Here is a 27,055-nt window from a genome sequence, read left to right on the forward strand (position 1 = left end):
ATATAAGTAGCATCAGAGTTGAAGGAATTCGCTTTCAAATACCAACATGAATATACAGAGATCTCATAGAAGCCCTATGGTCACCTCACTGATCTTTGCCTTCAAAGTTAAGTTAGCATGCATGCTCTAGAAGCCAAAACGTTCCGGAATGAAATGCTCTGGGCTTGTACTTCACACAAATTCTCCAGCAGTTACCACTATTCCCCTAATATTTTACAGACCCACCATGTTCCTTAGTGATTTCTGTTTATTAAATATTCAAAAGAGGAAAAGTGGCTTCAAAAAAGCCACACACATACCAGACCAGGGGCGGGGGAAGCGTGGGGGGCTTGGGTCCTTCTTTTCCGCCATGCCTGCTATAGACACAGAGAGTGGCAAGCCCTAAAAGTACCTAAATGGCACCTCTCATTTTGGTGGGAAAGTCCGCAATTCTAAATGTATTGGACTTACGGACATATTGCTTGTGGACTAAAGGATACAAATGTAGTTAAGAAAGCTTTCTTTTTTCTTCCCTGCACTAAGTAATATTCATCCTAACAAAGAGGTTCCAGTATGCCGGATATCTATAAGTACTATTAAAATCTAATACAGGATATAAACTTTATTTTGTTCTTAACAGGTATAAAAGGGATACATAAATGTAGTTGGCAAAGATTTTCATCTTAAACTTATGTTAAAACTTGATTTCCTCCAAAAAATTTTTTGAAAGATGTATTTTAAGGGAAAAAAAATCTTTCCATATCTAAAAACTTCTTGAAGTCTGCCCAACAAACTCCACAGCAGACTTAAGAAAAAGATGCCCTTGTTATCTAGAACTGGCTAGTTGGTTACAATTACTCCTGACAAGCAATACAGGGATAAATTGCTCTCCAAAGTATTTTTAAGCCCTTAACCATGCCTAAAGCAGGTTCGCCCAATTTGAGGTTGGTAGTTGATAAGTGAACCTGCTGGAGCCCACGTTTGGGCTTGTGCATATCACTGGGGATAGATAGTAAGCTCTGTTCTTCAGATTCCCAAAATTGAGCTATACTTGGGGAATTGCCAGCAGAAAGCTTAGGATTTAAGCTCCTCAATTTGCTACTGACCATCTGCCTCATGCAAGTTTTGGTCACAAGGTAACTTTCATTATCATCAGGTGAACCAGACAAACCTTATCCGTGCCTTCACAGAGCTTGCGGTCACAAAAACAAGTAACTAACATAGGGAGAAGACTCTAGAAACACATTGCAAAGCCATATCCCTTAGTTTGGGAAGATAAGGTACGGTTTCCTGGAAGAAAGGGCCTCTCAACTCAGATCTGAAAAGTGATGAGAAATCAGGCAAGATGAGGGGGGGTTATTTAAAGCAGAGAAATGGTATATGCAAAGGCATTAAGCAACAAAGGAGAATGTGGTTAGTATGTATAGGAACAGAAGGAAAGTCAGCTTGGCTGAAATGGAGAAAGGCAGGCTCCTTGGAGAACCTGATAAGACATTTTATGATATTTGATTTTGCCATAGGATGATGGGATCAGGGAGCAACATGCTCAGTTTTGTATTTTATAAGGATCTCACTTATAATTCCTCACACTTAGAAACCAAGGAGATGAGCATTTCTTACACTCAGTGGGAAATGATCACCCCTCTACCCAAGGGTGAATGTATGAGAATCTTCATGTAACCTATTTCCTGTAGAGCCAGTGAGATGTTACCATGTGGCCCAGAAAGCAGAGTGGCTAAGCCCTCAGCCTGTGGAGAGAACTCTGTTCATATTCTAATTCTATCATGTTCTACCCAATACTTAACTTTGGGCAAGTCTTTAAACCCTCCATGTCTCCGAGTGGACTTAAAAGTAGCTACCTCATACAGTTGCCGTGTAAATGGAATGAGGCACCATATGTGGACAAGAGCAGCAGCTGCCACAATGTCATTCAGTCTTAGTCGCTGTCATCAAACATATGCCAGTCAACCAACTGCAAGCATGAAGAACCATTGCTTTAGACTACATTTAATATTTTTAGAAATGATAAATACTTTTCTTTAGAAGCCATCTATTTAAGAAAAGTAGCTTACACAAATACCTTACATCTTTCTGTTTAACACTTATTAGTCTTCCATTTGAATATTTAAAATTCAAAGTGGGATGCTAAAGTTATATGATTATTCAAAAATAAGCTTTATTTCCATCCTTGGGCCTTATGTCTTTTTGGACAAAGATCCACTGTCCAAAGCGAAGTTTCCGGGACTATCTGCAGATAAGCTTCAGAATCAGAGCATAGTTGAAATCACACTACCTAACTACACTTCTATGGCCTTGAGTCCAAAGGAATTTGAGTAAATCTTTATGTCTAATAAACAAATTATACAAAATTAAAGCAAAAGGCACTTAAGCCTAAATATAGACATTGGGAAGACCAAAGAACCAGTTGTGGATTCACCCGTAAATGTTAAACCCTGTGATTTCCAGCTGCCTTCTTGCTGCCTCCATTTGTTAGATGTAAATGCCAAATCACTGTTTAGAAATCTGAGGAATTGTAGGTTTTACAAAAGAACACAGACTACAAGTCAAGATATAATGCCAAGCTCGATTAACTGCATGCTAACAATATTTGTGTCACTCACCACGAACACCTCAGACTATTGAAATCTGAAGAGATGATTGAGTTGTAGTCCAAGACCCCTTCCAGTTCAGTGATTCACTAGGAGGACTCCCAGGACCCTGCCTATAGTTCTACTCATGGCCATGGTTTGTTACAGCAAGAAGATACAAAGTCAGCAAAGGGAAAAGGCCCAGGAGATAGAGTCCAGAGGTGATCACTCCAAGGGTCCTCTCCTAACAGGTTGTGCTTAATTTCCTGGCACTGACCGAGCTGTGACAACACCTGTGAAATATTATCTACCAGGGAAGCTCATTAGTGACTCAGTGTCTGGGGTTTTTACTGGGTCTGGTCACAGAGAAACCTGCTGTTGGGCATGTACCCAAATCCCACATTCTTGGAATGCAAGCAGAATTCAACAGAAACTGTACTGTAGGCACAGTGTAGGCAGAGTGAGCCATGCTAAGGAGGGAATGGTGGGAACCCTCCCCAGATCTGTTCCCAGATGCCAGTCAAGGGCCAAGGTGGCAAGCAGGCCTTTCTAGGGAGAGCAGTCTCTCCATCTGATTCCAATTACCAATATAAGACCAAATTATAAGACACAGGTCTTACTCTCAGCAGGTCACCAAGGTACATTGTGAGCCTGAGAAGCAATCATATCCTATATACTTTCAGTACTTAAAATGTAACATTTTGAATGTGGGCAACCATGATCATAAATTACATGACAGAAGATTTAAGACAGCCTTTTGCACAATAAAAAAAAAAAAGCCGTATTCTAGTCCTATTTACTTTTCTGAGCATCTTCTTTTACAAAATACCACTGAAAGTTCTAAACAAATAGTGTTCCTAAATTGAACTTACTCTCAGAAACCATTTAGCCTACCAGATTGACCATAAAATCCAGACCCAGATAACAGGTACCCTTTACAAGTTTCAAGTAGGGATGTGATTAAGAAAATCTCCCTCTGGGAGGCAATCTGATGAGATAGCTTATGGAAATTATACATACACCTCATGACCTGCAATTCTGCTCTGCAAATTATACGCTCTGGAATATAATTGTGTACATGCAGAATAACCTATGCACAAAGTTATTTAATGTGGCATTGTTTAAGAGCAAATGATTGGCCACAACCCAAATGTCCATCAATAGGTCACTATTTAAATTGTGGTACATCCATACAATGGACTACTCTGTAACTGTTGAGAAAAAAAAAAAAGAACGAGGAAGCTCTTAGTACTGATTTGTTAAACCCTCCTACATATATTAGAAGAAAAACATACATTGTACAGAAGTAGTTTACTATCTTTCACTTTATGAAAAGGGCAAATATGAATCCATATTCACATGGTCTGTGTATAAAGAAACTCGGGAAGGATGCATGAGCCACTGATAACAGAGGCTGGGAGAGGGTAATGGAGACAGAGGTGGGGCAAAATCTGTGAGCCTGAAAAAAATATATTAAAAGGACACCCTTGAAAAGTCACCCTTCTGTCTTTTCTAAGTCCAGGTCATATCAACCTGGCACCTTTTTGCATGTGTGTATTGTTTTAATAGGCTGCTATATTTCTGCAGTGGGTAAACTAGAACACAGGATTGCTTTATCTTATTTTCCAAATCAGGTTCCGGCTCTCTCCTCTGCATCTTGTGCCTGCCTGCAACCTTGAAGGGTTCTCCCCAGGACACCTGACAGTGAATAAAGTTCTCTGCCTCCCTCTAAACACATGTCTGCTGAGGAAATTTGGGAACTTCTTAAACCATTTCTGAAAGCAGGGATTTTGTTTTGTACACTGCCTTATTCCCAACACTGAAAAGAGCGCCTGGCACACACAAATTGCTCAGTAAGTACTTGTTGAATAAATGGATTCTTTTCTTCATCTAGCTCCGATGGAACAGACACTACCAGACAAAGAGGGAGATATCAGCGGGGTCAAATATTTAGAAATAGCTGTCATGCCTAGTATTGGCTCTCTATAGGCATTCTACTCCTAGCAACATTCCTAGGGTTATTTTGAATTTTACAGAAGACAAACAAGTCTATAGAATGCCATGCTGAACAAGGACTTTTAAATATTCATAAAAATTATTTTTAATTAACTTGGGATTACAAGCCCTGGAGTCCATCTCAGGGCTGACATCTTTATAGGCAAACAGCAAAGAATGGCTACTGTCAGAGTCCAGTGAGCCCCCAGTCGCAAGGTGCCCACAAGCTGTGTAGAAAAGAAAATATTTTGCATTAAAAGTGTTACTCCTCTTTTTATTTAGAAATAAAATTATCCTTCAAATTAAATTCAAATTCATCTGGAGAGTGAACTGAATTGCACAATGTCACTCCTAAAAGAGATGGCTTCCTCCTCAGTGGGCACAGAAGGGGTAGAACTATGATACCTTTTTAACCTTGGCTTAAATAACTATAAAAACCAAATAACCATGCGAGTAGTAATTTCAGTAATGTGGCCTAGTAGGTGCACAGCCGACTGATGTTTCTTTGTAACGTTTTTTTTAATGCATGGTTGAGGCGATTCCTGAATGCTGTCTTTCAGCCAGTAATGCAGAGAGGTTAGGAGGTTTGGGTGTTCCCTCTGCTTCTCTTACTGTCATTTAAGGCAACAGTCCAATGAGTGAGGAAACATGCATTGGACCAGCATGAAATCTAAGACTCTCCTGAGGAAATTCTCAGTTAAGGCATTAATGGAATGTTTTAACTGGAAAGGGAAGACAGAGAAGTTGCAGGACAACTAGTAGGTAACCAACCGTCAGCTGATGCAAATCGTTCATAGGCTCTAGCACCACGGAGCCCTGAGCCTCCTGTTTGCAGATGGCAGCGCGCCAAACCTCACCTTGGTCCTTGCAGCAGTCAGCACCCCCAGTCTCACGGCAGAGCCTTTCTGTGAAGAGTGGTATGGGACGGAGGATGGCAGCCCTAAAAAGATGGGAAAAGTGACAGGTTCAATAAGAAAGATGCTTTGTTGTTATGCTTTGTTGGTTTTCTCGGGACAGAGGTGAAATAAAGAGCTAATACTGTCCTCCTGGAAGAGTCACCAGGAGAACACGGACTCTAACAGGTACTGGCATTTCAAAAGGAGAAAAGCAACTCTCGGCCATTACTTCCCCTGACATTTAATACCTGCCGGACCCTGTTCAGAGGTGAAGCAACGAAGGTGGGCAGATTCCTGTCCCTCCTGATGCTCATGTGGAAATGTGGGAACAAACATGTAGGTAAACAAGAAGACTGTGATAAATGCCACTCAGAGAGGTCAGTCCGAATCACAGCAAGGCTGGTATGGCTCACTTAGATCAAGTGGTCAGGGATGCTGAGGATGCTATTTAAGACAGTGATGGTGGGGGAAGAGGGGATTGGGTAGCCAAGGAAGAAGAGCACTCCGGGCCAAAGGAGCAGCTGGTTCAAAAACCCTGAGGCAGGAATGGTTTAAAGACTGGAAAGTCATGCACTGGTGAAGCCCTGTGATCAGAGGAGCGGTGAACTGCAATGGAGGACAGAGGCCAGGTGGAGGGACTGCCTACACACAGGGCAAAGTAAGCACCCAGGAACCCCAGGCTGTTAGGGGGCGTACACTCCGTCACTTCCAAACAAAATACATACAACTCTCTTTGAAATACATACAGCTGCTGCAATCTTTTCATGGATTTTTAAAAAATAATAGTTTATTGTCAGATTAGTTTCCATATAACACCCACTGCTTCTCCCCACATGTGCCCCCCCATGACCATCACCCCTTCCCCCCTCCCCCTCCCCCTCCCCCTTCAGCCCTCGTTTCAGTATTTCAGTATTTCAGGTTCGTTTTAAGTATTTAATAGTCTCTCATGGTTTGTGTCCCTCTCTCTCCCCAACTCTCTTTCCCCCTTCCCCTCCCTATGGCCCTCTGTTAGGTTTGTCCTGTTAGACCTATGAGTGCAAACGTATGGTATCTGTCCTTCTCCGCCTGACTTATTTCGCTTAGCATGACACCCTCGAGGTCCATCCACTTTGCTACAGATGGCCATTATTTCCTTCTTTCTCATTGCTATATAGTACTCCATTGTGTATATATACCACATCTTCTTTATCCATCCATCAGGTGATGGACGCTTAGGCTCTCTCCATGATTTGGCTATTGTAGAAAGTGCCGCTATGAACATTGGGGTACATGTGCTTCATGGATTTTTAAAAATGGACTTTAATTGTTTATAACTTGGTATTCGTGATAGTAATAATATATTTGGCTCGTAGATTTTTTCAATTACATAGCTAACAGAGTGCCTTTCATCTAGTCAAACTTAAAAATATGTCCCCTTGTTGGGGCGCCTGGGTGGCTCAGTTGGTCAAGCCTCTGACTTCAGTTTGGGTCATGATCTCACAGTTCATGAGTTTAAGTCCCACATCAGGCTCCATGCTGGCGGGGGAGATTCTCTTTCCCCCTCTCTCTGCCCCTCCTGACTTGCTCATGCACGCTCACTCTTACTCAAATTTTAAAAAATGTGCCCCCTTGTCAAAAAGAAGAATGGGTAAGAGAGGGTAGATGGCAGAATGCAAACTCATGGTACTATTCCAAAAACTCATATGTACACATGCTAATGTAGTAGCATGTTAAGAAAGACGCAGTTTCAAAAAATGTCACCAAAGTTCATGATTTATTTTGATTTGAAATCTATGTACTATGCATGACTTCATAAAGGAATAAAGTAAATGATATAACTTACAAAATGAAATGCTACTGTAAGAAGAGCAACATAGAATCAGAGCAGGTAAATACAGACCAGGGGTTCTCGGTCACAAGACACAGTGGAGGAGAGGGAGGTATAACCTGTCACTCAATACTGTCACACCTGCTCCTGGTAAGGAGTCACCACTAAGGCAGCAAAGCTGGGAGGTGGGGGTGGCTTAAGAGAAGGGCTCTGAAACCTAACTTTACATTCAGCAGCTTTGTGACTCCAGAAATGATACTTAACCTCTCTGTGCCTCAGTTTCCTCATCTACAACAACAGAATAACTCCATGAGGATAACAACAGAACTAACTCCATGGAGTTTTTAAGAGGATTGAAGGAATTCATATTTATAGAGTTCATAAATAGCCTCTGGCATATTGTGTACTATTGTTAAATAAAACAGAGATGAGGTAATAGCATGTACAAAGTCCTACAATGTGACAAAAACTCACACTGAGCTGGGCTGCATATTAGGTTCTCACTTCCTTTGTACAAGGTAGAGCAAAAGAAAAAAGAAACAACATTTTCTAAACTCAGACAGGCAGTGTATGGATCTCCATACCCGCATGTATTGGGACAAAGTGGGGAACTATGTTTTATTCCCCAGGGTACAAAGGCTTTTCTTGACACTAAGTTCAAGAAATATGCTCACTGCGGGTCTCTACGCAGGAGGCCGGCCATAAGCGAAAATGCAGACCAGGGAGACCACTGCCTGATGTCACATGATGGTTTTTCAGTGTATCCCCCCCAATACATTCCAAAGCATAACTCTCTAGAGTTTCTTTGGTAGGAAGCCAAGGCAACATGATACAAATAAGATGCTCTGATGGTCTGGTTCGTTTCAGGGACACAACTGCACCAGAAACCCATCCTTTACTTCCATTTCCTTGAGCCATGCTTCTGGTAAGAGCTGAGGAGGAGACAGCTCCAGATTTGTAAAACAAATTCTCCAACATCAGAAGAGGGACAAAATGCAGCCACATTAAAAAAAAAAAAAAGAAAGAAATCTTAAGTAACCTGATGCATTGAAAGCGACTTTCCCCAGAAGCATCTGGTTTTAAGTCTAATGGATTTGAGAGCCGTTGTCTGGCAAAGAACAGCCATAATCGTCTCAGGGGATTAAACAATTTAAGAGAATATTCCCTTTGTCATAGTCATCTCAAGCTCTACCTGGTGGTAAAACATGGAGATTTTCCAAATGACAAAAGCCACTGTGGCTAAGGTACATTTTATTGTAATGTAAGCTGGAATGTAAAATATAAGTTGGAAAAGAGATGGATATTTATTTTAAAAATTAGTTATTAGAAAACCTTAGCTAGAAAAGACCTGAGTCCCTTCTGATATTCCCATCCTGCACATGGAAGCCATGGAGCCACTGAGCTATTCCACAAGTCCTGTGCGTAAGACGGTATCCCAGTGGCCTGCCAACCTGTTTCAGTCCATCCAAGTATGTTGTTGTCTTTAAGGTTTAAGAATTTTTCTTCCAATGACAAAGTTAATCTTCAAATTGTTAACTATGGCAACATATTCAATTTAATACTTGTGAGGTATTGTCAAAGCCACCAAACAAAGCAGAGCAAGAGGGGACGTGTGTAACTAATCCCTATGCACCCTTGGACAAGTGTCGTTTCCTCCAAGAAGGTTTCCTGGGTTCTTCCAGAGTGGACTAAGGCCCCGTTCACCAACTCCACGTTACTCTGTTCTCTTTCTCCGTCATAACAGTTTGGTAATTAAACTGTTAGTAAAGATTTACTTGTCTCTTTCCTCGCAACTCCATGAGGGAAGCGACCGTATCTCAGGTTTTCTGCTGTCCCTGGCACACAGTCAATGACTATTTGTTCACAGCCTAACTCCCTCTTTAAAAGACAGTCAGCTGTGATCCTTAAGAGTCCCATGCAAACTACTTGCAAATCAGATAATTATGGAAGTCACTGAGGTAATCCTATAAAGGGCAGGGTGGATGGGAAGGGGGACAGGAAAGCATTTTAATATTATAAAACCGACAGATTTGATGCCTTGAGTATTTTCAGAAGCAGAATCCGTGGATGTATATATGGCAGATAAGAGTGAGAGAGGGAAGGAGAAAAGGAGGAGCAGGAATGACCACCAATTCAGATGGGTGTTTTAAGAGTCAAATTGTGTTATGAGCACTCAAATAGGGTTTTCTAATTATAGACTCTTAAATTTAAAATATCTTGAAAGGTCACTCTGTGCTTCCCTCTGCCTAATACAGACTGCATTCAAAACATCCCAGAAATAGGAGTCAAAATTTTTTTAAGGCGAGAGAGAGAGGTTGAACAACAGATTAAAAAGCCCTGTGTCTTGCAACCTGTTTTCTACGGTTTTTCTCTTAGGTCTTCTGTGAAGGAATGATTGCCAATCTAGTCCTTTCCTTCATGACACAAAGGTGGTATTGTTTCAGCTGAACTCCTAAACTCCTAAGAGTAAAAGTCATAAGAAATGACAAGATGGTCACAACAGTGAAACTCTTTTTAAGAAATGTTTTCATATCTTCTGCAACAACAACAACAAATAATCCCTTTATACTTTAATATTGAAAGTGAGAATGTGTTGGGGTGCCTGGGAAGCTCAGTCAGTTAAATGGGTCACTTCATCTCAAGTCATGATCTCACCAGTCGTGAGTTCCAGCCTTATGTCTGTCGGTCTCTGTACTGACAGCTCGGAGCCTGCAGTCTGCTTCAGACTCTGTGTCTCCCTCTCTCTCTGCCCCTCTCTGGCTCACACTCTGTCTCTCTCTCTCTTTCAAAAATAAATAAATATTCAAAAAAATTAAAGAAAGTGAGAAAGTATCTAACCTTATTGGTGAGCAAAGAAGCCCAAATCAAAAAGTGAGATACCAAATTTTTACATACTGAACTGACTGGAAAACAAAAACCAAATCATCAAGCTCCTTTCCAGGACCTCTGTAAAACCATTTCTTATATTGTACCAACACTCTAGGAAAGTGAACCAAGATTTAGCTCTGAGCCTCTAAGAACATTAACAATAATAAAAAGCTGGTAATAACTAAATGTCCAACAATAGGTGATTGCTTAAACTGTGGTGGATGGACACAATGTAATACTGAAATATACTTCCTTACTGTGTTTAGTGGGGAGGGACAAGAGGTTCAGGAGACATTCATAAAGACAAAGGAATAATACGTGTATGACCCTATTTATCCTATAAAGTTGCATGTGTAAACACAAATGCTGGAAAGATAAAGTAAAAGAGTAACAGGTGATAGATTTACGTGTGATTTAAAATTTCTCTCTCCTTATCCAGGTTTAAATTTTTCTAAAATAAACATGAGTGGGGTGCCTTGTGGCTCAGTCGGTTAAGCATCCGGCTTCGGTCATGATCTCATGGTTGGTGGGTTCGAGCCCCGGGCTCTGTGCTGACAGCTAGCTCAGAGTCTGGAGCCTGCTTCAGATTCTGTGTCTCCCTCTCTCTCTGACCCTCCCCTGCTTGCGCTGCCTCTCTCTATCAAAAATAAATTAAAAATATTAAAAAATTAATTAATTAATTAAAAATTTTAAGATAAACATGAGTTGTAATCATAATTACAAAGTTAGAGAAAAGATGAGCCTAAATCTACCAACACAGCTTCCAAATATCAGTTACCATATTAACAGTCTCTAAAAAAAAACCCATTTGTCATAAGCACAAAGTCTGTTTAATATCATTATGTACTAAGGATAAAAATAATAAACCCGAGTTTTCATTTTGGTCACTCTGCGTGGGGTATAAGCAAATAAAAATACTCTGTCCTGGAAACTTAAAAGTTTTCTTTTTTAGCAAGATGCCATTTGTGGTAATGTACCACTGAGTAGCAAAGGGGTCAGCCTCTCTGGTTAAATATGGCATAATTATATAGTTCGTCAAACTAAAGCAACATGTACATATGTACTATGATTACTCTTGCTCAAATAAAATCTTCTCTTTTGAAGTAAAAATGGAGCTACAAGTAAAAATGAAATGAGACCTGGATAAATATGAATTAAGAGGGAAGTGTGGGAGGGGGTGTTATTAGTAAGAGGGGCCAGAGAGCCCCCCTCCGGTCAGGGAGAAAGGACGTTGGTTGAAGGCAGAGTAACTCCTCAGGACACACATAAGCATTACAGCCAGAACCACTGGGCTCCTACAGTATACTGCACATCCCTGAGGAGGAACAGAATGAGTGGAGAAGCTACCCCTGAGTCATTCATCCAACGCCACACCGTGGGGACCCTTCATGTCCTGCTCAGGAAGTCTCCAGGTTCCCACCTCCTCCAGTCTTTTGGATCTGCGACCATTTCCTCCTGTTTTTATTTTTCTCTCTTACACTTTTATTGTCCTTGCTCTAAAGATTTCTAAGAGATTGTTTACTCTAGCTTCTTCACTAGTTATCAGCAGTTTGCTTCTCTTGTGAGAAACTTGTTTGGGGGCACCTGAGTGGCTTAGACGGTGGAGCCGCCAACTTAGGTCATGATCTTGTGGTTTAAGGGAGTTCGAGCCCCGTGTGGGGCCCTGAGCTGACAGCTTCAGATTCTGTGTCTCCCTCTCTCTCTCTGCCTCTCCTCTACTCACACTCTATCTCTCTTTCTCAAATATAAACACTAAAAAAATTTTAAGAAACTTGTTTTAAAAAATAATCTATACACTCTTCAACTCTTTTATAAAGAGTTTACCTTTACCTTCTGCTTCATTATCTATCTTACAGTCTCACCCAACAGGCTTTCAATATTCCTTCCAAACAATCCCAGGGCAAATTACATATTGGTATATTTACATAATTCTTTTTATTTTTTTATTTTTTTTTTGAGAGACAGAGAGAGACAGTGTGAGAAGGGGAGGGTCAGAGAGAGAGGGAGACAAACAGAATCCAAAGCAGGCCCCAGACTCTGAGCTAGCTATCAGCACAAAGCCTGATGTGGGGCTCGAACCCACGAACTGTGAGATCATGACCTGGGCCGAAGCCAGACGCCCAACCAACTGAGCCACCCAGATGCCCCTATTTACATAATTCTTATTTCACAGAGCAACATCTTATAAGGTCTTCTTTTAAGTATTAGATGAAGGATGATGTTCAGAAAACAAAATGAGGGTCAAGAAAGTCAACTCTCTGGACTCCAAAGAGTTATTTGATGTCCAAATAGAAGACCAATTAAAGTACCAGGAATAGGGGCAGCTGGGTGGCTCAGCTGGTTAAAGGTCTCACTTTTGGTATTGGCTCAGGTCATGATCTCACAGTTTTGGGAGTTCGAGCCCCACAATGTACTCTGTGCTGGCAGCTCAAAGCCGGCTTGGGATTCTGCTCCCCTTCTTCTTTCTGCTCACACGGTCTCTCTCTCAAAACAAAAGCAAAAACAAAACAAACAAAACTTAAAAAAAAAAAAAGTACCAGGAATAAATGGAAAAGAGGAAGAAGAAAAAAGAAGAAGTGAAATGAGGGGGGCACGCTAATAGAACTTTATGTAACTGAATCTTGAGCAAGATAAAGGAAGATGAAGCAAAGCACCCCAAGGCCTGGCATGATGAACACATGCCAAGGGTAGGGGCTGGAGTTGAGCATCTAGATGTAAACCAGAAGTACTGATGGTAGAATCTGAGGCACCACCCAGATTCTAATGGGTTGCCACAAAATGGGATGGTGATGCTGACCAAATAAATAAATCCACCGCATGCTTTTACCTTGAGCTTCTAAATCATGCATGGTCAGAGATTATACCTCAGGTACAAAAAGTAAGAGCTGAAGGAGCAAACATTAGGAATGTCATTATTAATGACCATGCTTCTCTCTCTTGCTTTCCGAGTACTATCTGTTGGCTTGGACACCCTGGATGCCACTTTGATCTTAGATGCAAAACACACCTTAGTAAATATTAGTGGTGAGCTCTCATTGTCAGCAGCAAGAAATAAGATGAAAACAAGAAGGAAAGGGGTTTCCTGGGGGAAACAGCATGGCAAAGAATATTTCATGAGGAGTCCTGGCTTTAATCTGGATTTCTGATATTGCTAATGGTGATCTTTAAAAAGTCACTTTAATAGGTTCAATGGGCAGAAAATCAGTAAGGACACAGTTGAACCCAACAATAAAAACCAATCAACTGGATCAATTGACATATTAGACTTCATCTACTAACAGCAGAATACACATTCTTCTCAAGTTCAACATTGATCACATTCTCAGTCATAAAACACACCTTAGTAAATATAAAAGACATAATAAAACAGTGTCTCTTTTCTCAGACTACAATGGAATTCAACTAGAAATCAATAACAGAGAGCTGGAAAATCCCCAAATAGCCCAAACAATATACTTCTAATTAACACATGGGTCAATGAAGAAATCAAGAAAATTTTAAAATATTTTGAACTAAATCAAAATAAAATCACAAATTATAAAAATTTGTGGGATGCAGCAGAAGCAGTACTTAGAGGGAAATCTATAGAAGTGAATGTATAGATTAGAAGATCAAAAGCTAGGCTTATACCTTATGAAATCAATAAGCTAGGCTTATACCTGACGAACTAGCAAAAAAAAAAAAAAAAAAGCAAATTCAATCCAAAGTAAAAGAAAATAAATAATAAAAATTAGAGCACATATAAATCAATGCACTTGAAAAGAAATTAATAAGAAAAATCAATGGAACCAAAAGCTAGTTCTTTGAAAAGATTACTAAATGTAATAAGCCTCTAGGCAGTCTAAGAAAAAAAAGGGCCAACCCAAATTACTAATATCAGAAATAAAAGAAAGAACATCAATACAAATTTTAAAGGGATAATAAAGCAATACGATGAACAATTCTATACCTTCAAATTTGATAACCTAGGTCAACTAAGAGATACAATCTGAGAAAACTCACACACGAAACAGACCACCTCAATAAGCCTATATCTATTAAGGGAGGGAACTGAATCAATTAATAACATTCCAAAATACAAAGCACCTGGCCCAGATGGCATCATGGGTAAATTCTTCCAAACATTTAAGAAATTCTACCAATTCTCTGCAATCTCTTTTGGAAGGCAGATGCAGAGGGAGTATTTCCTAACTCATTGTATGAGGCCAACATTACCAGAACACCAAAAAACAGACAAAAACATTAAAAAAAGAAACTACATACCACCAATATCTCTCATGAACACAGATAAAAAAATCCTCAACAAAATATTAGCAAATTTACTCCAACAATGTATAAAAACAATGATACACCAATAACTATGGATTTATACCAGACATGGAAAGCTAATTAAATGTTCAAAAATCAATAATGCAATCTATCACATCGAGAGGCTAAGAAAAATCACATCATCATATCAATAGACACAGAAAAACCATGTGACAAAATCCAGCCCCCATTCATGATAAAAACTCTCAGTTAACTAAGAGCAGAGGGAAACGTCATCAGCTTGATAAAGAGTATCTACAAAAAACCTAACATCATACTTAACACTGAGGAGCTCTTTGACATTATACTAGAAATCCTAGCTAATGCAGGAATAAAATGACATAAAAAATAGACAGGGAAGGAAAAAAAAATTAAACTGTCTTTAGGCACAGCACCCACAATAGCCAGCTCAATGATCTTCTATGTAGAAGAGCCAAAAGAACTTATAAAACCCCTCAATTAATAAAAGAGATTATAGGAAGGTTGTAGTTTACAAGGTTAATATCCAAAAGTCAGTCACTTTCCTATATATCTGCCATGACCAACTAGAATTTTAATTTTATAACACAATACTATTTACATTAGCACTCTCCAAAAAAGAAATACTTAGGAATAAATTTAAGAAAATATGTACAAGAGCTACATGAGAGAAACTCCAAAATTCTGAAGATATCAAAGAAGTAAATAAGTGGAGATATTCTATTCTCAAGAATAACAAGACTCAATCTTGTCAAGATACCAGTTCTTTCCAACCTGAACTACAGATTCAATGCAACCTCAATTAAAATCCCAACGAGCTATTCTGTGGATATCAACAAAGTTGATAGGGAAAAGCACAGCACCCACAACAGGCAGCTCGATGTTGAGGAAGACCCAAGTCAGAGGACTGACGCAATCTGTATTTCTGGTAAAAGAACAGAAAAACAAGTCAATTGAATAAAATAGAGAGTTCAGAAATAGACCCATCTAAATAAAGTCAACTGACTTTTAATAGTGGAGCAAAGATAAAGCTTGGAGCAAAGACAGTCTTATCAACAAATGGTACTGGAATAGCTACTGGTTGGTCATCCACATGCAAAAAAAAAAAAAAGTCTATATAGATATCTCAGCCATTCATAAAAATTAACTAAAATGAATCATAAGCCTAAATAATAATCCTAAATAGATAACATAATATAAAAGTAATTGACTTTGGGTATGGACATTTTTAGATACAAGCACAATCCATGAGAGAAATAATTGATAACTAAAATTAAAAACTTGGACTTGTGAAAGGCAATGTCAAGAGAAGGCAAGCCTCTCACTTGGAGAAAATATTCACAAAAGGGACTGTGATTAAGGACTGTTATCTAAAATACACAAAGAGGAGTGCCTGGGTGGCTCAGTCAGTTGAGCATCCAGCTCTTGATTTTGGCATAAGTCATGATCTAAAAGTTCAGGAGATCAAGCCCCACATCAGGCTTTGTGCTGGCAATGCGGAGTTTACTTGGGATTCTCTCTCTCTCTCTCTCTCTCTCTCTCTCCCCGCCCCCCCCCACAGTCTCTTTCTCTGTTAAAATAAATAACTTTTAACATTTTTAAGAAAGAAATAAAATACACAAGAATCTTAAGACTCAACAATAAGAAAACAAACAACCCAATTCATAAGTGGGCAAAAGACTTGAATAGATCTCACCAAGGAAGAAATACAAATGGCAAATAAACATATAAAAAGATGCTTCACATCCGTGTATCACAGAGAAATGCAAATTAAAACAGCGAGAAACCACTACACACCTATTAGAATGGCCAAAATCTGTAACACCGAAAAAATTAAATGCCAGTGAAGATACAGAGTAACAGGAACTCTCATTCACTGATGGCAGGAATGCTAGATGATACAGCCACTTTGTTCAGACAGTCTGGCGATTCTTCACAAAACTAAACACACTTTAATCATATGATCCAGCAATCACACTGCTTGGTATTTACCCAGAGGAATTTAAAAACTTAATCCACACAAAAACCTGCCCCCAACAAATATTTACGGCAAGTAATTGCCAACATTTGAAAGCAACCCAAGATGTCTTTCAATAGATGAATGGAAAAACCATGATATGCCATATAATGGCATGTTATTCAGTGATGAAAAGAAATGAGTTAGTTCAAGTCATGAAAAGACATGGAGGAACATTAAATGTAAATTGCTAAGAAGCCAATCTGAAAAGGCTCTCTCTGTGTAATTTCAACTATGTGAGATTCTGGAAAAAGCAAACCCCTAGGGGCAGTAGAAGGATCAGTGAGTGCCAGGACTTAGGGTGGGGAATGAAAAGGTGAAGCACTAGGAATTTTTAGGTCAGTGTAGCTACTTTATATGATACTGTAATGATGGATACATGTCATTACACATTTTTCAAATCCCATAGAATATATAATACAAAGAGTGAACCCTAATGTAAATTCTGGACTTTGGTTAATAAAAAAGTAAAGCCTATTAATTTTTAAGAGGTACTTCTCAGACTTACCTATAACTCATTCATATTTAAGACATGAGTAATTTTTCAAAACTAAATATACTCCAAATACTGCGATTTAAGCTGTAAAGCGCTATTCCAACATTAAGGGCAAAACAGCCCCGTTTATGTCCTTCAAGAACAATGACAATTTGCTCAAACACAACCACTGATCTAAATTTGCATCATAATTCAAAAGCACGCAAGCCCTCTAAATGTAGACAGCGTTCTAAACACTGCTTAATGTAGACAAAATGCGTGGTCAGGGCCACACCCCGTTTTGTGGTGTAGCGTGTTTAGCTCTGTAACTCCATCACAGCCCCCACAGGTTTTCATATTCTACACACATATTCATTCCCACAAACATGAAGGTGCTTTGTATGACAAATGGTAGGGCACATCTCATCCCTGATGAAATTAAAGGCCCCATTCGGTGTGTAGCCTAAGCCCATATAGGGAGGGGCTCAGAACAAATCCATAATGTGCCATTTCCAAAACTGTATCCAGATGAAATCACACTGAAGGCTTGTTTTGCTTCCAAAACGACATCTAAGACAACCCTTAAGAACATGCTTGTAGCCACTCACTCACTTTAATGGAGCTTCCCAAGTGAAGAGTTTTCCTAAGCTGCTTGCCTCAAGGAACCTTGCTACCAAGAATCTTGCGATCAGTTAAGATGCAGCTGACACAATGCATATCTGCTGATAAGACAGAAATTGGACAACAGAAAGAACGGCCAGGTCTAGAAGATATTTTTCTGCCATTTGCAAAATCCCATCTAAGTGGTACACTATGATTTTAAATGAAAACATCTCAATTTGGGGGTGCCTGAATGGCTCAGTCAGTTGAGCATACAACTGTGGCTCAGGTCATGATCTCATCATGGTTCGTGAGTTCGAGCCCTGCGTCAGGCTCTGTGCTGACAGCTTAGAGCCTGGAGCCTGCTTTGGATTCTGTGTCTCCTTCTCTCTCTGTCCCTCCCCGCTTGCATTCTGACTCTCTTTCTCTCCCTCTCAAAAATTAAAATAATAAAAACATTTTTAAAAATCTCAATTTTTATCAGCCTTCTTAAGACTTCTATGAATCGCATCTTCAGTTCACAACCGCACATGAATGCCTTTTGTAAAGTAGCATTTTGCTGCGCAATGCTTTTACTCTTCAGACCTAATCCAAAGGGTGTGGGACCTTGGAACATCTTCCTGTGAACGCACCCTTGGGATGGAGGCTGACTCTAAGGAGTCTGGGGCTCAGAGTTCCGTCACCAATGTCCTGTTGCTGGCACATCCACTTCTCATTGACAACCACATCCATGGCAATTCACAGCTGACACCACATTACTTCCACTACTTCTGTTTCCATACATAATATTTAGAAACTATTAGTAACACTTGTGGTTTATAAACAAATACTTAATAATAAAGCTGGCTCATCAGACAGCTGTATTTGTTAAATTCTGGCTAAGTTTAAAGAGGCAGTCCAGAGTCTTTGTAAAATATAATCAAATCTCATTTAAATGAATAAAAATGTCTTTGAGGACAAGTAATTCAAAAAAGCATTTTGTCAACATTTCCTTTTTTTTTTCTTTTAAGTTTCATGTTGGAAGGAATTAAAGGATTCTTAGAATTCAAAAGTAGGTAATTAATTACTTGTATAATACAGTGAGTATATATCCAACCCTGATTGTTTCACAAATAGCATTTTAGAAGCATGGAGCAAGTACATCATTTAAAACAGACAAATTCGGTTTCATTTTCTTTATGATGGCTGAGTAGGGCAGGGGCTCTGAGGCTGGTGCAAATGGGGTATAAAGAACAGAAATGAAGTTTAGGGACCGATACCATACCTTTATTTTTGTCTTTTCCACTTAACCATTTGGAAGGAACTTTTGTAAATTACATCCTTCTGGTTGTAGTTTCATACTTTTTTTCCCTCCTTCTTGTTCACCTACTAGAGGCAATGGACTTGTCAAGAAGGTAAACAAAATGACCAAAGAGAAAGATTAAAAGGAGGGAGACGTAGACTTGGATTACACCACTGAACAGAGAATCTTGGGGAAAAAAAATCAAAATCTGTATGTTGCTGATGGTTGATGGTGGGTGAAGCTATAGTAAAAGGAAATAATCACTGCAAAATTTATAAGTCTGTGTCATACACTGAGCCTACCTCCAAATTTTAGAGGTATAATAGGAAATTACAAGACTGGTCATTAAGACAGGTACACCTTTCTCCAGTTTCTATGACTACTGGCCAATAACTTGATCTAAATTTCTCTTACATATGTGAGCACACAGAGACAGATACAGAGCAAGAGCCAGACTAGGGGTTCCGTTACCTAGTTTCAGATATATTCCCTGCATTTCTCCCAACCTTATATTACATGATTTATCCCTGATAAACCCACGTCCTTCAGACATGTATAATCTCAACCCAAATGACCAAAGAATCTTGGTAATACAGAATAGTTATATCACCCCCTAAATCTCTTCTTTGAAAAACATTACTAGTATTCTTTATCTTTAATTCACTTTTCTCCTAAATTTCTACAGAGTTGTCTTCTAGACAAATGTGCTGTCTCTGAGACACAGAAGCAATCACTAATCAGATTTCCCTTTTTATCCCTCTACACAGCACCCATTTCATGATCTTCATCATGTTTTACAAACATTTTGGAAGAACCTGCCAAATTAACCTTCCTAGTATTACTGCAACTTTTTGCACATCCAAATCTTCAGGCTGTACAATAAAAGCTGAACATCTTCCTGAATCTGGTCCTCTGTCCTGGAAATGGCACCAAATTGGATTAAAGAGACTGATTAATCCCAGCCTTCCTAGTAATCTTAGTATGTTCATCTAAATATAAAATTAGACTAACTAGACCATTAAAGGATTTTTCATATTCTATTTTGAATGCTTTTATTTCTCCCTTCCCAACCTCATGGAAGACTTTAAAAAGTGTTTAGGTAGGTGGCATCCATTATTACTGTTGTCCTACGACTAGAGATTGTGTCTGCCTCAAGAAACATAAAGTGAACCCCACAGACAATAAGTGATAAAGCATCCATTCTCAACAGTGAAAATTGGTGCTTGAAGGGTAGAAGATATGGTGTGTGATCCTCCAAAGGGCATTAAAATTTCACAAGGGAAGGGAGTAGTTAGGAAAAAACTATCTTCAAAGGCAATAAAAAAGAGGGCGCTGAGAAACACAGAGGAACCCAGAAGGCACCTTATTTGCTAATTGACTAAATGATCATGAACAAATTACTTCACCTGAGTTTCACTTCATACACGGCCAACATCATGGGGTTTTGCTCATATTGGCCAGCATCTTCTCATCCTTCACTTTTCACCTTTCATGTTCCTTCCTCAAGGGGTCCTTTCCTGACCACTGTCTAAAGAAGGTTTCCCCTGTTTTTCTCTCTCAGCACTACTGACCCACTTTCACAACTTGTGATTACATACGTGTTTCCTTGTTTTAATTGGATGGCTCCCACACTAGGTGGTAGGCTCCATGCAGAGAGTGACCAGTCTGTCTGTTCACAACAGCACACCCAGCCTGGCACCAAAGGGGGCTCGCTGGTTCTTGCCAAGTCCTTTCCCTTCAACTGACTTGTATTCCCCTGACATACTGAAGGATGCACCAGCACTCTTCTCTAGAGATTAGCCCCAAGAGATAGTCTTCAATACTGGCAACTCACTAACTCTGACTTTCTTTTAAAACCACTTCGGGGAGCGCCTGGGGTGCTGTCAGTTGGACACCCAACTTCAGCTCAGGTCATGACCTCAGTGCCCGTAAGTTAGAACCCCACATCAGCTCTCTGCTGACAACTCGCAGCCTGGAGCCTGCCTCATATTCTGTCACTGTCTCTCTGCCCCTCCCCTGCTTGTGCTCTGTCAATCTGTCTCTCTCTCAAATATAAAATAAAATATTAAAAAAAAACACCTTTAAGGTCCCCCTTGGCCCCAGAGCATAACCTACTGGAAATTTTCCCAAAGATCTTTGATCAATTATGAAAATTTTAGTATGGAGGCACCTGGATGGCTCAGTTAAGCATTTGACTCTTGATTTCCACTCAGGTCATGATCTCACAGTTCATGAGGTCAAGCCCCACCTCTGCACTAACAGCTCAGAGCCTGCTTAGGATTCTTTCTCTGCCTCTCTCTCTCTTCCCCTCCTCTACTTGTGTTCTCAAAATAAATAAATAAACATTAAAAAAAAATTAGTATGGGGGCACCTGGGCGGCTCAGTCAGTTAAGCGTTGACTTTGGCTAAGGTCATAATCTCACGGTTCATGGGTCTGAGCTCTGCATTGGGCTCTGTGTCGACAGCTCAGAACCTGGAACCTAGTATGGATTCTGTCTCCCTCTTTCTCTGCCCCTCCCCCACTCACACTCTTACTCTCAAAAATGAATAAATGCCAAAAATCATTTTTTAATTTTAATATGACTTTCAGAGTTTTTACATTAATAAACTTGATATTAAGGGGGATGGATTAGGGAAGGAATGTGCATATTTTTTAAATGCAATTTGAGTATCAAAATGGTACTTTTTATTCTTCAGGGTGTCCAAGATTTTAAAAGACCTTTCTTTTCTTATTCTAGTGGCTGTTGTTCTATCTTTGGGTGTACCAATAACAGGGCTGCTAATAGAGAGATGATACAATGGAATACTCTAGGATATATACCCAATTCCACTACATGCAGGAAGAAAACTCTAAGGTGAACAAGAAGGGAGTATCTGTATTGGGTAGAGGGAAATCCAATAAGATATGAGAAGTCACTTCAAATCAGAGCAGTTAACATTTGGACAGCACTGCTCCCTCAAAACAGCTCCTGTCCACTGAGGAGGAGCCAGGTCAGCCATTATTACAGTAAAGTGAATCTTGGTCAAAACGTAACATGAGGGAATCATAAAGAGAACTTCATATATGTGTGTGTGTGTATACATACGTGTATGTGTGTGTGTATGTATACATATATATATGTGTGTATGTACAAGTATATATGTGTCTTTCTACTGCATCAAGACATCTGGCAAGTTTTAAACTATAAGTTTAGTTGGAGGAAGTAATAAAAAATACATATATACAAATGTATGTGGTACATATATATATACACACATGCGTGAGTATACAATCCACATATATCTATCTAAAAATATGAAAACATGTTATATAGATTAAAATAAAAAACATAAAATACTTCAATCCTTCAGCTTTCTATTAAACACGGTCTTTAGTGAGGGTGGCTCACTTAATGTCCTAACCAGGCCAGTTCTGAGAGAGCCAGGTGACCTTACTAGTAACTACACCAGGGCAGCTGTTACACACTAGGGCTGTCCTGGGTACACCAGGACACACGATCACCTTAATTATAATGAAGTCCATGGAAAACTGCAAGATTTCATGAAATAAATATAAGATGAACAATATTAAAATGTTTCCCCTTTGGTAAAAATAATTTTTTTAAAGGCTCTAAGAAATAAATCTTAAAAGATGAAGTCCACAAAAAATTTGCTCTATTTAGGACAACAACCTACTAGACAAGGAATATAAATTTAAAAATGAATAGTAAAGGATTAAACTAGGGAATTAACCTCTAAGAGGACCAGCAGCTTAAATTAATATTTTCTTTAATTAAGAAAGCCAATCCTTTCTAAAAACATAAGCCAATCCCATATAGACATTTCTGCACCACAGACTCTAATACCACTTAGTTATTTTTGTTACTAGGAAACATTTGCACAAAAACAAGACTTATATTCTCCTCTTGCTTCTATTCCACCTAAAGGAATAATCCTCCATTATTAGCAATGCACTTAATATCTCCACAGCAACTGGTATAATTGCAGTGTTGCAACAGGCGGATAACGAAGTGGAAAACAAAATAATAGAAATAGTGAAGAAAAAAATTTCCACACAGCCTTGGTGGGAAAATAACCACACAAAAAAGGAACCTTTTTGAGGCTGCTATAGTCAGTTGGTTCTAGGCCTTTAAGATTCATAAGTTTGCAAGGGAGTATAAATGGTAAACTATACGGAGTAACTGCAGATGACTTCACCCAAAGAACTGGGAGGTGGGGAGGAGGTGTGGTTTCTGAAATAGAGAAGTGATTTCCACAGGTGTTCACATGTACATCTCAAGAAGGTATAAAATACAGGGGCACCTGGGTGGCTCAGTCAGTTAAGGGTCCGACTTCAGCTCAGGTCATGATCTCACAATTTGTGGGTTCAAGCCCTGCATTGGGCTCTGTGCTGACCGCTCGGAGCCTGAAGTCTGCTTCAGATTCTGTGTGTCGCTCTCTCTCTCTGCCTCTCCTCCTCTCATGCTCTGTCTCTGTTTCTCAATAACAAATAAACTGTAAAAAATATTTAAAAAAAAAAAAAAGAAGGTATAAAGTACAAATGAAAGGTTGAAGAAGAGAGGACCAGGGCAAAGACTAGAGCTAAGCAAGACTTCCAAAGCAAACACTGGCCAACTGGTAAGGGAGGAGGAACGGAGGGGGAGGGTGGGGACAATCCTGGGCAAGAGAACATCAGCCCAGGGATGACCACGCTGTAGAAGGCAGAGGGCAGCAGATGGAGAAGCAGGAAATCTACGCTCCTCATTGGTCTCTGCTGATACAACACAGGGGTAAATAACACAAGGAAAAGTGCAGTTTCAAAGATACTCAATGCATTAATTCAGAAAACACGTCTGCATCATGCTAGGAAATTAAATACACACACACACACACAATAGAAGTTTTGCTATCAAAGAGCTCAGTCTAAAGAAACCTAATTTCAACAGAAAATCATGTTCCCATATGATAGTCCAGTTTACAAAGGCCTAAGTACTCTGGAATAAAGAGGGAACCCCTAGACCACAGGTGTTGATGTGGAGAAGGAAGATTGTGAGGAAAGCCTCCGGCAAGAGATGCTGTAGGTCAATTCATTCGTGCTCTAAGTCACTTCTCTAAAAATCAAGGTCACCACCTAAAGGAATCTTCCACATTGCTAAACCCAACGAATACTGTGTTCCCCTCTTACTCAACTCTTCAAGAACTTACAACAGAACTAATTACTCCATCCTGCTCTAGAATTTGGTTCTGTTGGCATCTGGAACACTGCTCTTCTGGCCCTCCTCCCGCCTCACTGGTCTCCTACTAAATCTTTCAATGCAGTTATTCCCTGGGATTTGATCTCAGTCTCTCTTCTCTGCCTACAACATCTCCTTAGGTGACTGTAGATTCCTCATAACTTTATACAGCACCACTCCCATGCTGGAACAGCTCCCACCCTGACCATATCCCTGAATGCTCGGTCACTGCTGCCTAACAGACATCTTCTCCATCAGGATGACTAAGAAACTCGAAGTAACCAATAGCCAAAACAGAACTCTATTCCCTACAACTGTCTCACCCACCAAAAATCTGGGAGCCTTCCTTGACTTCTGCTTTCTTGTGCCCCGCATTCAAACCTAACCATAAGTCTTGTCAATTCTATCTCCATACTTCTCAAATGCAATCAGGGCTCTCCCGCTCCCCTACGGTCACCCGCCTGCAGGCCACATCCATTCTCATGCAGTAGCTTCACAACTGATGGGGCCTTCCACCTCATTCTCTGCTCTACAGCCACAGTCTTATAAATGTAAATCCCGATCATGCCTGCTCCTTCTTAGATCAAGTCATGAGGCCTTCTCACTGCATTTGCAGTGAGGCCCACACTCCTTACAAAGTCAGCAAGTCCCATCCAACCTGGTTCTGCTGGCCTGGCCACTTCTCTCTCACCACTGGCCCCCTCCCACTACTCGTGTGACCAAGCACTCTCCTCCCCAGGCTGAGGCAGATGCCCTTCCCTCTCATCTTTCACAACTCAGTACAAGTCTCACTGCTTCCAGCAAGCTTTCCTCCCTGTGTTAGAGTAGGCTTCCCTGGTCCCTCTCCACCATACCACCACCTGAAGTGCCAGTCTTGGCTGAGATTCTCTAGCCCTTAAAGACCAGGTCTACCTCTGAACTTAACCTTGTTTATTTCTTGGTTTTACATGTTTGCCATTGTGCAATCTTCCTTTTCAGCATCTTTTTTTCTCTCAACACATAAACTCAAACAATCTCCATTAGGGTGAGAGCCTCGACCGCTATTCACTGAATCCCTAGGATCAAGAATAAAGTCTAACACATAGCAAGTGCTCACAACATTGTGTTGAATGTACTAACCAATTTCAGAAGGAAACAAGGAGGGCTGGGAACTAGGTCTCAGCCCTCTGTATAGTGTCAATACATTTATGAAACCCAAAGAAATCTATCTTGAGAATTTGGTGAGAACAGTGGCTTGCCCAATAGCTGGGGAATGTTTTGCTATGAAATCCTCTGCTTTTAGTTATGTTCCTACACAGAACTGCACTCTTCCCTTCCTCCCCTCCTCCTCTCCCATTTCTCTCTCTCACATCATGCCTGTGTCTTCTTATATTCTAATCTCTTTCTGGCAGACCGATATTGGTATCAAGTAATAATTTCTGTGATCTAGGTTTTACAGAAGACTTGCTCCTCAAATTGTTACAATAAGCAACTGAACAAGGGCATATATGAGTAAACAGCATTAGGCATATACACAGGGCAAGGACAGGATGAAGACGGTGGTAGATAAGCAGGTAGACAGTGAGGTGACAGATGAGAGGAGTTAAATGTGGGGAGGCACAGGCCAGATGCTTCACACATCCTGTGGCATCAGCTCACAAATGCATAGGCACGGTCATCTTTTCTGGAAGCATGAACCTAATAATCTACATATTTCATTTATAGGCCTAGGTACACCTCCTGGCATGGAAATTCACAAGTTTACATTACAGATAACCTTAGAGAAATGTTCTCCGGTACCATTCAGCCCATTCATTCTTTCTAGCAAAAGGCACCAGAACCAGTTTTCCCTGGTGCTCACTATGGTGACACCATGATATAGTTCAGTTTTTATACAGCACACCAGAATCACTAGATGGCAACTATTAAGGAATTATCCTCAGATTCATGCAGGGTATTGTTGCTTAACGATAAAATAGGTCACAGCTGCACTTCCCAGTATGCTTGCTGCTAACCACAGGTAGCTAAGCACAGAGATGTGGCCAATCCACTCAGACATGTGCTGTTAAGTACAGAATATATACTAGATTTCAAAGATTTTGAAAAAAAGTAAGTATTTCAAGAATTTTTATACTGATTATAATTGATAACATTAAATATAATATTTTGATTAGTTGAAAGATGTTATTAAAATTAATTTCAACTTTTTAAAAACTTTTTGTAATCTGGCTGTTGGAAAACTCAAATTATACACGTCACTCTCATGTATGGCTTATATATATTTCTATTGGACAACAGTGGGTTCTTAGGGGATGGTTACTTCCTGGGGGGCAGGGCAGCACCTTGGTCCTGGGGCTGATCTTTGCCCAGAAACTATTTCATCAGCTCACCCAGGAGATTGAAGCTCTGATTCATACTAACGAAAGGTGCAACAGGAAACATAAATCTATTAACTTATCAGTGATGGCTATGTGATGGGATAGATCCCTTCCGGTACTATTGAAGGTTACTAGGCCTCTAACATAACTAAGACATCTTCATTCCACTATGGAGATATTGGCAGGGAAGGCAAACTATTAACCAAGAATTGCCTGATAAGAAGAAAAAGCAAGCAAATGAGTCCCGAGTCCCCTGTGCCCCTAGAAATGAGGCTCGAGAGGTTCCTAGACTAAGGAAGGGAGAGCCCAGAAAAATCTCCTCCCAAAGCACTTTAGAACACAGACCGTACACTTCTCTCCTGCACATCATTTGAGTTTCTTCCAAACCTTCACATTTAAGATGAAATCAATCCTACTTTTCTTACACATATATAATTTTCCCCCTAAATTAACAAAGTGACTACAAATCTAAAAAGGGCATATTTAAAGGAAATACAAATATGAAAATGTCCTATCTCTGTGGTTTTAAAATTTTCCAATATTTTTTATATTTCTACACAAGGCCATCTCTTGCCCTAGAAACTGCCATATATATTTATACCATCCAGAGAATTTTCCATGCATATTTCTTCAAAATTATTTTGAAAAATCTTACATTAGCCCTTATTTCATTTTTAAAAATTTTACTTAT

The 27,055-nt window shown here is 39.8% G+C and overlaps 1 protein-coding gene across 5 annotated transcripts in view; it reads right to left on the bottom strand.

Moving 5' to 3' along the window:
* SGMS2 (sphingomyelin synthase 2) overlaps positions 1-27,055 on the bottom strand; it is a 77,605-nt gene that overhangs the window by 40,234 nt on the left and 10,316 nt on the right. For 3 of the 5 annotated variants that reach the window (XR_003909872.1, XM_029942243.1, XM_029942226.1), the window contains exon 2: positions 5,420-5,502. The exons of the other annotated variants lie outside the window; for them this stretch is intronic. The gene's annotated coding sequence lies outside the window, so the exon portion shown is untranslated. The remainder of the gene's footprint in view (positions 1-5,419; positions 5,503-27,055) is intronic. 5 annotated transcript variants of the gene reach the window in all.

The sequence above is a fragment of the Suricata suricatta genome, chromosome 1, assembly GCF_006229205.1.
Source record: "Suricata suricatta isolate VVHF042 chromosome 1, meerkat_22Aug2017_6uvM2_HiC, whole genome shotgun sequence".
Lineage (NCBI taxonomy): Eukaryota > Metazoa > Chordata > Mammalia > Carnivora > Herpestidae > Suricata > Suricata suricatta.